This window comes from Somniosus microcephalus, chromosome 5 (assembly GCF_052327205.1).
Source record: "Somniosus microcephalus isolate GS21.2 chromosome 5, FLI_Smic_1.0, whole genome shotgun sequence".
In the NCBI taxonomy this organism is placed as follows: domain Eukaryota; kingdom Metazoa; phylum Chordata; class Chondrichthyes; order Squaliformes; family Somniosidae; genus Somniosus; species Somniosus microcephalus.
In genome coordinates this window covers 6,982,128-6,997,814 of record NC_140991.1, presented here as the reverse complement: position 1 = coordinate 6,997,814, position 15,687 = coordinate 6,982,128, and positions in this window count along the sequence as shown.

Sequence of the window (15,687 nt, the reverse complement as noted above, 5' to 3'; positions counted from 1 at the left end):
CAGTCCCTTTCACCCATCACCCCCTGTGCTCACTGCCCCGTGTCCTAACTCACACCCAGTCCCGTTCACCCATCACCCCCTGTGCTCACTGCCCCGTGTCCTAACTCGCACCCAGTCCCGTTCACCCATCACCCCCTGTGCTCACTGCCCCGTGTCCTAACTCACACCCAGTCCCGTTCACCCATCACCCCCTGTGCTCACTGCCCCGTGACCTAACTCACACCCAGTCCCGTTCACCCATCACCCCCTGTGCTCACTGCCCCGTGTCCTAACTCGCATCAATATCTCTAAGGATATGGTGTTAAGGAAGCTAAAGGGATTGAAGGTGGACAAATCCCCAGGGCCTGATAACATGCATCCTAGGGTACTGAAGGAGGTGGCCCTAGAGATAGCGGATGCACTAAGGATGATTTTTCAGAATTCATTAGACTCGGGAACAGTGCCGATGGATTGGAGGGTAGCTAACGTTACCCCACTATTCAAAAAGGGGGGTAGGGAAAAAGCAGGTAATTACAGACCTGTAAGCCTTACATCAGTTGTGGGCAAAATGCTGGAGTCCATCATTAAGGATGAAATAGCGGAGCACTTAGCAAATGGGGACAGGATAGGACAGAGTCAACATGGATTTACAAAGGGTAAATCGTGCTTGACTAATCTATTGGAATTTTTTGAGGGAGTAACTGGTAGAATAGATGGGGGAGAGCCAGTAGATGTGGTGTACCTGGACTTCCAAAAGGCCTTCGATAAGGTCCCACATAAAAGATTAGCATGGAAAATTGAGGCTCATGGGATAAAGGGGAAAGTTTTGGCGTGGATAGGGAACTGGCTGTCAGATAGAAAACAGAGAGTTGGAATAAACGGCTCATTTTCTGAATGGCAGGCAGTAACAAGTGGGGTACCACAGGGATCTGTCCTGGGCCCCCAGCTGTTCACAATTTACATTAATGACCTGGATCAGGGAGTCGGATGCAGCATTTCCAAATTTGCAGACGACACTAAACTAGGAGGTGGGGTGGGCTCAGAGGAAGAGACCAGGAAGCTCCAGAGCGATTTGGACAGACTGGGCGATTGGGCGGATAAATGGCAGATGCACTATAATGTGGACAAGTGCGAAGTTATCCACCTTGGGTGCAGGAACGGGAGGGCAAATTATTATTTAAATGGCAATAGATTGGGAGAGGGGGAAGTACAGAGAGACCTGGGTGTTCTTGTACACCAGTCACTGAAGGCGAGCATGCAGGTGCAACAGGCGGTCAAGAAGGCAAACGGTATGCTGGCCTTCATAGCAAAAGGGTTAGAATACAGGAACAGGGATACCTTGCTGCAGCTGTACAGGGCACTGGTGAGACCACACCTCGAGTACTGTGTACAGTTTTGGTCGCCTCATCTGAGGAAGGATGTTCTTGCCATGGAGGGGGTGCAGCGGCGATTCACCAGGCTGATACCAGGAATGGCGGGAATGACCTATGAGGAGAGACTATGTAGTTTAGGGATGTACACACTGGAGTTTAGAAGATTGAGAGGGGACCTCATAGAAGTGTATAAAATTCTGACAGGTCTAGACAGACTGGATGCAGAAGGAATGTTTCCCTTGGTGGGTGAGAACAGAACTAGAGGACATAATTTAAGGATAAGGGCTAAACCATTTAGGACAGAGATGAGGGGGAATTTCTTCACTCAGAGAGTGGTGAACCTGTGGAACTCATTGCCACAGAGGGCAGTGTACGCCAGCTCATTAAATATATTTAAGAGGGAATTAGATATATTTCTACGGGCAAAAGGGGTTAAGGGTTACGGAGAGAAGGCGGGGACGGGATACTGAATTAAAGGATCAGCCATGATCTCATTAAATGGCGGAGCAGGCACGAAGGGCCGAATGGCCTACTCCTGCTCCTATCTTCTATGTATCTATGTATCTATGTAAGTCCCGTTCACCCATCACCTCCTGTGCTCACTGCCCTGTATCCTAACTCACACCCAGTCCCGTTCACCCATCACCCCCTGTGCTCACTGCCCCATGTCCTAACTCGCACCAAGTCCCGTTCACCCATCACCCCCGGTGCTCACTGCCCTGTGTGCTAACTCATACCCAGTCCCGTTCACCCATCACCTCCTGTGCTCACGGCCCCATGTCCTAACTCACACCCAGCCCCGTTCACCCATCACCCCCGGTGGTCTCTGCCCTGTGTCCTAACTCGCACCCAGTCCCGTTCACCCATCACCTCCTGTGCTCACTGCCCCGTGTCCTAACTCACACCAAGTCCCGTTCACCCATCATCCCCGGTGTTCACTGCCCTGTGTCCTAACTCACACCCAGTCCCGTTCACCCATCACCTCCTGTGCTCACTGCCCCGTGTCCTAACTCACACCCAGCCCCGTTCACCCATCACCCCCGGTGGTCTCTGCCCTGTGTCCTAACACGCACCCAGTCCCGTTCACCCATCACCTCCTGTGCTCATTGCCCCGTGTCCTAACTCACACCCAGTCCCATTCACCCATCTCTCCCTGTGCTCACTGCCCCGTGTCCTAACTCACACCCAGTCCCATTCACCCATCTCTCCCTGTGCTCACTGCCCCGTGTCCTAACTCACACCCAGTCTCGTTCACCCATCGCCCCCTGTACTCACGGCCCCGTGTCCTAACTCGCACCCAATCCCGTTCACCCATCACCCTCTGTGCTCGCTGCCGCGTGTCCTAACTCACACCCAGTCCCGTTCACCCATCACCCGCTGTGCTCACTGCCCCGTGTCCTAACTCGCACCCAGTCCCGTTCACCCATCACCACCTGTGCTCACTGCCCCGTGTCCTAACTCGCACCCAGTCCCGTTCACCCATCACCCCCTGTGCTCTCTGCCCCGTGTCCTAACTCACAGCCAGTCCCGTTCACCCAACACCCCCTGTGCTCACTGCCCCGTATCCTAACCTGCACCCAGTCCCGTTCACCCATCGTCCCCTGTGCTCACTGCCCCGTGTCCTAACTCGCATCAAGTCCCGTTCACCCATCACCCCCTGTGCTCACTGCCCCGTGTCCTAACTCACACCCAGTCCTGTTCACCCATCACCCACTGTGCTCACTGCCCCGTGTCCTAACTCACACCCAGTCCCGTTCACCCATCACCCGCTGTGCTCACTGCCCCGTGTCCTAACTCGCACCCAGTCCCGTTCACCCATCACCCTCTGTGCTCACTGCCCCGTGTCCTAACTCGCACCCAGTCCCGTTCACCCATCACCCCCTGTGCCCTCTGCCCCGTGTCCTAACTCACACCCAGTCCCGCTCACCAATCACTCACCTGTGGTCACTGCCCCGTGCCCTAACTCACACCCAGTCCCGTTCACCCATCACCCCCTGTGCCCTCTGCCCCGTGTCCTAACTCACACCCAGTCCCGCTCACCAATCACTCACCTGTGGTCACTGCCCCGTGCCCTAACTCACACCCAGTCCCGTTCACCCATCACTCCCGGTGTTCACTGCCCCGTGTCCTAACTCACACCCAGTCCCGTTCACCCATCACCCCCTGTGCTCACTGCCCCGTGCCCTAACTCTCACCCAGTCCCATTCACCCATCACCCCCTGTGCTTACTGCCCCGTATCCTAACTCGCACCCAGCCCCGTTCACCCATCGTCCCCTGTGCTCACTGCCCCGTGTCCTAACTCGAACCAAGTCCCGTTCGCCCATCGCCGCCTGTGCTCACTGCCCCGTGCCCTAACTCGCACCCAGTCCCGTTCACCCATCACCCCATGTGCTCAATGCCCCATGTCCTAACTCACACCCAGTCCCGTTCACCCATCACCCCGTGCTCACTGCCCCGTGTCCTAACTCACATCCAGTCTCGTTCACCCATCACCCCCTGTGCTCACTGTCCCGTGTCCTAACTCACACCCAGTCCCTTTCACCCATCACACCTGTGCTCGCTGCCCCGTGTCCTAACTCGCACCCAGTCCCGTTCACCCATCACCCCTGTGCTCCCTGCCCCGTGTCCTAACTCGCACCAAGTCCCGTTCACCCATCACCTACTGTGCTCACTGCCCCGTATCCTAACTCACACCAAGTCCCGTTCACCCATCACCCCCGGTGCTCCCTGCCCTGTGTCCTAACTCACACCCAGTCCCGTTCACCCATCACCTCCTGTGCTCACTGCCCCGTGTCCTAACTCACACCCAGCCCCGTTCACCCATCACCCCCGGTGGTCTCTGCCCTGTGTCCTAACTCGCACCCAATCCCGTTCACCCATCACCCTCTGTGCTCGCTGCCGCGTGTCCTAACTCACACCCAGTCCCGTTCAACCAACACCCGCTGTGCTCACTGCCCCGTATCCTAACCTGCACCCAGTCCTGTTCACCCATCGTCCCCTGTGCTCACTGCCCCGTGTCCTAACTCGCATCAAGTCCCGTTCACCCATCACCCCCTGTGCTCACTGCCCCGTGTCCTAACTCACACCAAGTCCCGTTCACCCATCAGCCCTGTGCTCACTGCCCCGTGTCCTAACTCACACCAAGTCCCGTTCACCCATCACCCCTGTGCTCACTGCCTCGTGTCCTAACTCACACCAAGTCCCGTTCACCCATCACCCCCTATGCTCATTGCCCCGTGTCCTAACTCACACCCAGTCCCGTTCACCCATCACCCCTGTGCTCAATGCCCCGTGTCCTAACTCACACCAAGTCCCGTTCACCCATCACCCCCTGTGCTCACTGCCCCGTGTCCTAACTCACACCCAGTCCCGTTCACCCATCACCCCCTATGCTCACTGCCCCGTGTCCTAACTCACACCAAGTCCCGTTCACCCATCACCCCCTATGCTCACTGCCCCATGTCCTAACTCGCACCCAGTCCCGTTCACCCATCGTCCCCTGTGCTCACTGCCCCGTGTCCGAACTCGAACCAAGTCCCGTTCACTCATCACCCCCTGTGCTCACTGCCCCGTGTCCTAACTCACACCCAGTCCCGTTCACCCATCACCCCGTGCTCTCTGACCCGTATCCTAACTCACACCCAGTCCCGTTCTCCCATCACCCTCTGTGCTCACTGCCCCATGTCCTAACTCGCACCAAGTCCCGTTCACCCATCACCCCCGATGCTCACTGCCCTGTGTCCTAACTCACACCCAGTCCCTTTCACCCATCACCTCCTGTGCTCACTGCCCCGTGTCCTAACTCACACCCAGCCCCGTTCACCCATCACCCCCGGTGGTCTCTGCCCCGTGTCCTAACTCGCACCCAGTCCCGTTCACCCATCACCTCCTGTGCTCACTGCCCCGTGTCCTAACTCACACCCAGTCCCGTTCACCCATCACCCCTGTGCTCACTGCCCCGTGTCCTAACTCACACCCAGTCTCGTTCACCCATCGCCCCCTGTACTCACGGCCCCGTGTCTTAACTCGCACCCAATCCCGTTCACCCATCACCCTCTGTGCTCGCTGCTGCGTGTCCTAACTCACACCCAGTCCCGTTCACCCATCACCCGCTGTGCTCACTGCCCCGTGTCCTAACTCGCACCCAGCCCCGTTCACCCATCACCCCCTGTGCTCACTGCCCCGTGTCCTAACTCACAGCCAGTCCCGTTCACCCATCACCCCCTGTGCTCTCTGCCCCGTGTCCTAACTCACAGCCAGTCCCGTTCACCCAACACCCCCTGTGCTCACTGCCCCGTATCCTAACCTGCAACCAGTCCCGTTCACCCATCGTCCCCTGTGCTCACTGCCCCGTGTCCTAACTTGCATAAAGTCCCGTTCACCCATCACCCCCTGTGCTCACTGCCCCGTGTCCTAACTCACACCAAGTCCCGTTCACCCATCACCCCCTAAGCTCACTGCCCCGTGTCCTTACTCACACCCAGTCCCGGTCACCAATCACTCCCCTGTGCTCACTGCCCCGTGCCCTAACTCACACAGAGTCCCGTTCATCCATCACCCCCTGTGCTCACTGCCCCATGTCTTTACTCACACCCATTCCTGCTCACCCATCACCCACTGTGCTCACTGCCCCGTGTTCTAACTCACACCCAGTCCCGTTCACCCATCACCCTCTGTGCTCACTGCCCCGTGTCCTAACTCTCACCCAGTCCCATTCACCCATCACCCCCTGTGCTCACTGCCCCGTGTCCTAACTCTCACCCAGTCCCATTCACCCATCACCCCCTGTGCTCACTGCCCCGTATCCTAACTCGCACCCAGTCCCGTTCACCCATCGTCCCCTGTGCTCACTGCCCCGTGTCCTAACTCGAACCAAGTCCCGTTCACCCATCGCCGCCTGTGCTCACTGCCCCGTGCCCTAACTCGCACCCAGTCCCGTTCACCCATCACCCCATGTGCTCAATGCCCCATGTCCTAACTCACACCCAGTCCCGTTCACCCATCACCCCGTGCTCACTGCCCCGTGTCCTAACTCACATCCAGTCTCGTTCACCCATCACCCCCTGTGCTCACTGTCCCGTGTCCTAACTCACACCCAGTCCCTTTCACCCATCACCCCCTGTGCTCACTGCCCCGTGTCCTAACTCACACCCAGTCCCGTTCACCCATCACCCCCTGTGCTCACTGCCCCGTGTCCTAACTCGCACCCAGTCCCGTTCACCCATCACCCCCTGTGCTCACTGCCCCGTGTCCTAACTCACACCCAGTCCCGTTCACCCATCACCCCCTGTGCTCACTGCCCCGTGACCTAACTCACACCCAGTCCCGTTCACCCATCACCCCCTGTGCTCACTGCCCCGTGTCCTAACTCGCACCAAGTCCCGTTCACCCATCACCTCCTGTGCTCACTGCCCTGTATCCTAACTCACACCCAGTCCCGTTCACCCATCACCCCCTGTGCTCACTGCCCCATGTCCTAACTCGCACCAAGTCCCGTTCACCCATCACCCCCGGTGCTCACTGCCCTGTGTGCTAACTCATACCCAGTCCCGTTCACCCATCACCTCCTGTGCTCACGGCCCCGTGTCCTAACTCACACCCAGCCCCGTTCACCCATCACCCCCGGTGGTCTCTGCCCTGTGTCCTAACTCGCACAGAATCCCGTTCACCCATCACCCTCTGTGCTCGCTGCCGCGTGTCCTAAGTCACACCCAGTCCCGTTCACCCATCACCCTCTGTGCTCACTGCCCCGTGTCCTAACTCGCACCCAGTCCCGTTCACCCATCACCCCCTGTGCTCACTGCCCCGTGTCCTAACTCGCACCAAGTCCCGTTCACCCATCACCCACTATGCTCATTGCCCCGTGTCCTAACTCACACCCAGTCCCGTTCACCCATCACCCCTGTGCTCACTGCCCCGTGTCCTAACTCACAACCAGTCCCGTTCACCCATCACCCCCTATGCTCACTGCCCCGTGTCCTAACTCACACCAAGTCCCGTTCACCCATCACCCCCTATGCTCACTGCCCCGTGTCCTAACTCGCACCCAGTCCCGTTCACCCATCGTCCCCTGTGCTCACTGCCCCGTGTCCGAACTCGAACCAAGTCCTGTTCACCCATCACACCCTGTGCTCACTGCCCCGTGTCCTAACTCACACCCAGTCCCGTTCACCCATCACCCCGTGCTCACTGCCCCGTGTCCTAACTCACACCCAGTCCCGTTCACCCATCACCCCCTATGCTCACTGCCCCGTGTCCTAACTCGCACCCTGTCCCGTTCACCCATCGTCCCCTGTGCTCACTGCCCCGTGTCCTAACTCGCACCCAGTCCCGTTCACGCATCACCCCCTGTGCTCACTGCCCCGTGTCCTAACTCACACCCAGTCCCGTTCACCCATCACCCCCTGTGCTCTCTGCCCCGTGTCCTAACTCACAGCCAGTCCGGTTCACCCAACACCCCCTGTGCTCACTGCCCCGTATCCTAACCTGCACCCAGTCCCGTTCACCCATCGTCCCCTGTGCTCACTGCCCCGTGTCCTAACTCGAACCAAGTCCTGTTCACCCATCACACCCTGTGCTCACTGCCCCGTGTCCTAACTCACACCCAGTCCCGTTCACCCATCACCCCGTGCTCACTGCCCCGTGTCCTAACTCACACCCAGTCCCGTTCACCCATCACCCCCTATGCTCACTGCCCCGTGTCCTAACTCGCACCCTGTCCCGTTCACCCATCGTCCCCTGTGCTCACTGCCCCGTGTCATAACTCGCACCCAGTCCCGTTCACGCATCACCCCCTGTGCTCACTGCCCCGTGTCCTAACTCACACCCAGTCCCGTTCACCCATCACCCCCTGTGCTCTCTGCCCCGTGGCCTAACTCACAGCCAGTCCGGTTCACCCAACACCCCCTGTGCTCACTGCCCCGTATCCTAACCTGCACCCAGTCCCGTTCACCCATCGTCCCCTGTGCTCACTGCCCCGTGTCCTAACTCGCATCAAGTCCCGTTCACCCATCACCCCCTGTGCTCACTGCCCCGTGTCCTAACTCACAACAAGTCCCGTTCACCCATCACCCCCTAAGCTCACTGCCCCGTGTCCTAACTCACACCCAGTCCCGGTCACCAATCACTCCCCTGTGCTCACTGCCCCGTGTCCTAACTCACACAGAGTCCCGTTCATCCATCACCCCCTGTGCTCACTGCCCCATGTCCTTACTCACACCCATTCTTGTTCACCCATCACACCCTGTGCTCACTGCCCCGTGTCCTAAATCACACCCAGTCCCGTTCAACCATCACCCCCTGTGCTCACTGCCCCGTGTCCTAACTCACACCCAGCCCCATTCACCCATCACCCACTGTGCTCACTGCCCCGTGTCCTAACTCACACCCAGTCCCGCTCACCCAGCACCCACTGTGCTCGCTGCCCCGTGTCCTAACTCACACCCAGTCCCGTTCACCCATCACCACTGTGCTCACTGCCCCGTGTCCTAACTCACACCCAGTCCCATTCACCCATCACCCCACTGTGCTCACTGCCCCGTGTCCTAACTCACACCCAGTCCCGTTCACCCATCAACCCCTATGCTCGCTGCCCTGTGTCCTAACTCACACCCAGTCCCGTTCACCCATCGTCCCGTGCTCACTGCCCCGTGTCCTAACCCGAACCAAGTCCCATTCACCCATCACCCGCTGTGCTCACTGCCCCGTATCCTAACTCGCACCCAGTCCCGTTCACCCATCGTCCCCTGTGCTCACTGCCCCGTGTCCTAACCCGAACCAAGTCCCGTTCACCCATCACCCCCTGTGCTCACTGCCCCGTGTCCTAACTCACACCCAGTCCCGTTCACCCATCACCCCCTGTGCTCACTGCCCCGTGTCCTAACTCACACCCAGTCCCGTTCACCCATCACCCCCTGTGCTCACTGCCCCATGTCCTAACTCACACCCAGCCCCGTTCACCCATCACCCCTGTGCTCATTGTCTTGTGTCCTAACTCACATCCAGTCCCGTTCACCCATCACCCCGTGCTCCCTGCCCCGTGTCCTAACTAACATCCAGTCTCGTTCACCCATCACCCCCTGTGCTCACTGTCCCGTGTCCTAACTCGCACCCAGTCCCGTTCACCCATCACCCCTGTGCTCCCCGCCCCGTGTCCTAACTCACACCAAGTCCCGTTCACCCATCACCTCCTGTGCTCACTGCTCCGTATCCTAAGTCACACCCAGTCCCGTTCACCCATCACCCCCTGTGCTCACTGCCCCATGCCCTAACTCGCACCAAGCCCCGTTCACCCATCACCCCCAGTGCGCATTGCCCTGTGTCCTAAGTCATACCCAGTCCCGTTCACCCATCACCTCCTGTGCTCACTGCCCCGTGTCCTAACTCACAACCAGTCCCGTTCACCCATCACCCCCTGTACTAACTGCCCTGTGTCCTAACTCACACCCAGTCCTGTTCACCCATCACCCCCTGTGCTCACTGCCCCGTGTCCTAACTCACACCCAGTCCCGTTCACCCATCACCCCCTGTGCTCACTGCCCCGTGTCCTAACTTGCACCCAGTCCAGTTCACCCATCACCCCCTGTGCTCTCTGCCCCGTGTCCTAACTCACACCAAGTCCCGTTCACCCATCACCCCGTGCTCACTGCCCCGTGTCCTAACTCACACCGAGTCCCGGTCACCCATCACCCACTGTGCTCACTGCCCCGTGTCCTAACTCTCACCCAGTCCCATTCACCCATCACCCCCTGTGCTCACTGCCCCGTGTCCTAACTCACACCCAGACCCGTTCACCCATCACCCCCTGTGCTCACTGCCCCGTGTCCTAACTCACACCCAGTCCCGTTCACCCATCACCCCCTATGCTCACTGCCCCGTGTCCTAACTCACACCCAGTCCCGTTCACCCATCACCCCCTGTGCTCACTGCCCCGTGTCCTAACTCACACCCAGTCCCGGTCACCAATCACTCCCCTGTGGTCACTGCCCCGTGCCCTAACTCACACCCAGTCCCGTTCACCCATCACCCCGTGCTCTCTGACCCGTGTCCGAACTCGAACCAAGTCCTGTTCACCCATCACACCCTGTGCTCACTGCCCCGTGTCCTAACTCACACCCAGTCCCGTTCACCCATCACCCCGTGCTCACTGCCCCGTGTCCTAACTCACACCCAGTCCCGTTCACCCATCACCCCCTATGCTCACTGCCCCGTGTCCTAACTCGCACCCAGTCCCGTTCACCCATCGTCCCCTGTGCTCACTGCCCCGTGTCCTAACTCGCACCCAGTCCCGTTCACGCATCACCCCCTGTGCTCACTGCCCCGTGTCCTAACTCACACCCAGTCCCGTTCACCCATCACCCCCTGTGCTCTCTGCCCCGTGTCCTAACTCACAGCCAGTCCGGTTCACCCAACACCCCCTGTGCTCACTGCCCCGTATCCTAACCTGCACCCAGTCCCGTTCACCCATCGTCCCCTGTGCTCACTGCCCCGTGTCCTAACTCGCATCAAGTCCCGTTCACCCATCACCCCCTGTGCTCACTGCCCCGTGTCCTAACTCACACCAAGTCCCGTTCACCCATCACCCCCTAAGCTCACTGCCCCGTGTCCTAACTCACACCCAGTCCCGGTCACCAATCACTCCCCTGTGCTCACTGCCCCGTGTCCTAACTCACACAGAGTCCCGTTCATCCATCACCCCCTGTGCTCACTGCCCCATGTCCTTACTCACACCCATTCTTGTTCACCCATCACCCCCTGTGCTCACTGCCCCGTGTCCTAAATCACACCCAGTCCCGTTCAACCATCACCCCCTGTGCTCACTGCCCCGTGTCCTAACTCACACCCAGCCCCATTCACCCATCACCCACTGTGCTCACTGCCCCGTGTCCTAACTCACACCCAGTCCCGTTCACCCATCACCCCCTGTGCTCACTGCCCCGTGTCCTAACTCACACCCAGTCCCGGTCACCAATCACTCCCCTGTGGTCACTGCCCCGTGCCCTAACTCACACCCAGTCCCGTTCATCCATCACCCCCTGTGCTCACTGCCCCATGTCCTTACTCACACCCATTCCTGTTCACCCATCACCCCCTGTGCTCACTGCCCCGTGCCCTAACTCACACAGAGTCCCGTTCATCCATCACCCCCTGTGCTCACTGCCCCATGTCCTTACTCACACCCATTCCTGTTCACTCATCACCCACTGTGCTCACTGCACCGTGTCCTAACTCACACCCAGTCCTGTTCACCCATCACCCACTGTGCTCACTGCCCCGTGTCCTAACTCACACCCAGTCCCGTTCACCCATCACCCCCTGTGCTCACTGCCCAGTGTCCTAACTCTCACCCAGTCCCATTCACCCATCACCCCCTGTGCTTACTGCCCCGTATCCTAACTCGCACCCAGTCCCGTTCACCCATCGTCCCCTGTGCTCACTGCCCCGTGTCCTAACTCGCTCCCAGTCCCGTTCACCCATCACCCCATGTGCTCAATGCCCCATGTCCTAACTCACACCCAGTCCCGTTCACCCATCACCCCGTGCTCACTGCCCCGTGTCCTAACTCACATCCAGTCTCGTTCACCCATCACCCCCTGTGATCACTGTCCCGTGTCCTAACTCACACCCAGTCCCTTTCACCCATCACACCTGTGCTCGCTGCCCCGTGTCCTAACTCGCACCCAGTCCCGTTCACACATCACCCCTGGGCTCCCTGCCCCGTGTCCTAACTTGCACCAAGTCCCGTTCACCCATCACCTACTGTGCTCACTGCCCCGTATCCTAACTCACACCAAGTCCCGTTCACCCATCACCCCCGGTGCTCACTGCCATGTGTCCTAACTCACACCCAGACCCGTTTACCCATCAACCCCTATGCTCGCTGCCCTGTGTCCTAACTCACACCCAGTCCCGTTCACCCATCACCCCCTGTGCTCACTGCCCCGAGTCCTAACTCACACCCAGTCCAGTTCACCCATCACCCCCTGTGCTCACTGCCGCGAGTCCTAACTCACACCCAGTCCTGTTCACCCATCACCCCCTGTGCTCACTGCCCCATGTCCAAACTCACACCCAGTCCCCTTCACCCATCACCCCCTGTGCTCACTGCCCCGTGTCCTAACTCTCACCCAGTCCCATTCACCCATCGTCCCCTGTGCTCACTGCCCCGTGTCCTAACTCGAACCAAGTCCCGTTCACCCATCACCCCCTGTGCTCACTGCCCCGTGTCCTAACTCACACCCAGTCCCGTTCACCCATCACCCCGTGCTCACTGCCCCGTGTCCTAACTCACATCCAGTCTCGTTCACCCATCACCCTCTGTGCTCACTGTCCCGTGTCCTAACTCAAACACAGTCCCTTTCACCCATCACACCTATGCTCGCTGCCCCGTGTCCTAACTCGCACCCAGTCCCGTTCACCCATCACCCCTGTGCTCCCTGCCCCGTGTCCTAACTCGCACCAAGTCCCGTTCACACATCACCTCCTGTGCTCACTGCCCCGTATCCTAACTCACACCCAGTCCCTTTCACCCATCACCCCCTGAACTCACTGCCCCATGTCCCAACTCACACCAAGTCCCGTTCACCCATCACCCCTGTGCTCCCTGCCCCGTGTCCTAACTCACACACAGTCCCGTTCACCCATCACCTCCTGTGCTCACTGCCCCGTGTCCTAACTCACACCCAGCCCCGTTCACCCATCACGCCCAGTGGTCTCTGCCCTGTGTCCTAACACGCACCCAGTCCCGTTCACCCATCACGTCCTGTGCTCACTGCCCCGTGTCCAAACTCACACCCAGTCCCATTCACCCATCACTCCCTGTGCTCACTGCCCCGTGTCCTAACTCACACCCAGTCTCGTTCACCCATCGCCCCCTGTACTCACGGCCCCGTGTCCTAACTCGCACCCAATCCCGTTCACCCATCACCCTCTGTGCTCGCTGCCGCGTGTCCTAACTCACACCCAGTCCCGTTCACCCATCACCCACTGCCCAGTGTCCTAACTCGCACCCAGTCCCGTTCACCCATCACCCCCTGTGCTCACTGCCCCGTGTCCTAACTCGCACCCAGTCCCGTTCACCCATCACCCCCTGTGCTCTCTGCCCCGTGTCCTAACTCACAGCCAGTCCCGTTCACCCAACACCCCCTGTGCTCACTGCCCCGTATCCTAACCTGTACCCAGTCCCGTTCACCCATCGTCCCCTGTGCTCACTGCCCCGTGTCCTAACTCACACCAAGTCCCATTCACCCATCACCCCCTGTGCTCACTGCCCCGTGTCCTCACTCACACCAAGTCCCGTTCACCCATCACCCCCTATGCTCACTGCCCCGTGTCCTAACTCACACCCAGTCCCGTTCACCCATCACCCCCTGTGCTCTCTGCCCCGTGTCCTAACTCACAGCCAGTCCCGTTCACCCAACACCCCCTGTGCTCACTGCCCCGTATCCTAACCTGCACCCAGTCCCGTTCACCCATGGTCTCCTGTGCTCACTGCCCCGTGTCCTAACTCGCATCAAGTCCCGTTCACCCATCACCCCCTGTGCTCACTGCCCCGTGTCCTAACTCACACCCAGTCCCGTTCACCCATCACCCTGTGCTCACTGCCCCATGTCCTAACTCACACCCAGTCCCGTTCACCCATCACCCCGTGCTCACTGCCCCGTGTCCTAACTCACATCCAGTCTCGTTCACCCATCACCCCCTGTGCTCACTGTCCCGTGTCCTAACTCAAACCCAGTCCCTTTCACCCATCACACCTGTGCTCGCTGCCCCGTGTCCTAACTCGCACCCAGTCCCGTTCACCCATCACCCCTGTGCTCCCTGCCCCGTGTCCTAACTCGCACCAAGTCCCGTTCACCCATCACCTCCTGTGCTCACTGCCCCGTATCCTAACTCACACCCAGTCCCTTTCACCCATCACCCCCTGAACTCACTGCCCCATGTCCCAACTCACACCAAGTCCCGTTCACCCAACATCCCCGGTGCTCACTGCCCTGTGTCCTAACTCACACCCAGTCCCGTTCACCCATCACCTCCTGTGCTCACTGCCCCGTGTCCTAACTCACACCCAGCCCCGTTCACCCATCACCCCCGGTGGTCTCTGCCCTGTGTCCTAACACGCACCCAGTCCCGTTCACCCATCACCTCCTGTGCTCACTGCCCCGTGTCCTAACTCACACCCAGTCCCGTTCACCCATCACCCACTGTGCTCACTGCCCCGTGTCCTAACTTGCACCCAGTCCAGTTCACCCATCACCCCCTGTGCTCACTGCCCCGTGTCCTAACTCACACCCAGTCCCGTTCACCCATCACCCCCTGTACTCACTGCCCTGTGTCCTAACTCACACCCAGTCCCGTTCACCCATCACCCCCTGTGCTCACTGCCCCGTTTCCTAACTCACACCCAATTCCGTTCACCCACCACCCCTGTGCTCACTGCCCGTGTCCTAACTCACACCCAGTCCCATTCACCCATCACCCCCTGTGCTCACTGCCCCGTGTCCTAACTCGCACCCAGTCCCGTTTACCCATCACCCCCTGTGCTCACTGCCCCGTGTCCTAACTCACACCCAGTCCCGTTCACCCATCACCCCCTGTGCTCACTGCCCCGTGTCCTAACTCACACCCAGTCCCGTTCACCCATCACCCCCTGTGCTCACTGCCCCGTGTCCTAACTCACACCCAGTCCCGTTCACCCATCACCCCCTGTGCTCACTGCCCCGTGTCCTAACTCACACCCAGTCCCGTTCACCCATCACCCCCTGTGCTCACTGCCTCGTGTCCTAACTCGCACCCAGTCCCGTTCAGCCATCACTCCCCTGCTCCCCTGTGCTCACTGCCCCGTGTCCTAACTCACACCCAGTCCCGTTCACCCATCACCCCCTGTGCTCGCTGGCTCCCGGTCCGGCAACGCCTCGATTTAAAAATTCTCACCCTTGTTTTCATATCCCTCCATGGCTTCACCGCTCCCTATGTCTGTAATCCCTTGGTGGGGAGGCCGGAATCACAGCGAGAGGGGGCTGGGTCTGGGGAGGAGGGGGCATTGGGATCGGATGGGGGTGGGGGGGGAGGAGGAGGAGGGAAGGGTTTACTATCGACTCACCCCCATACCCCCTTTTACAATAGTCTCACAGCACCCTCAGTAAAAACGTACTCAGTGTTGGGGAACGGTGGGAATAGGCTGCTCCCCCGACAAGGCCAAGTGGAGACTCCGGTAGGGAACGGCCGCGGGGTCACCAGGCATTAAAGATTAACCTCCTGGTCACGGCCGTGAGCAACATCTGGGAGATAAATCACAGGGGGCCTCAAACAAAATTCCTTCATTTCCATTGAACA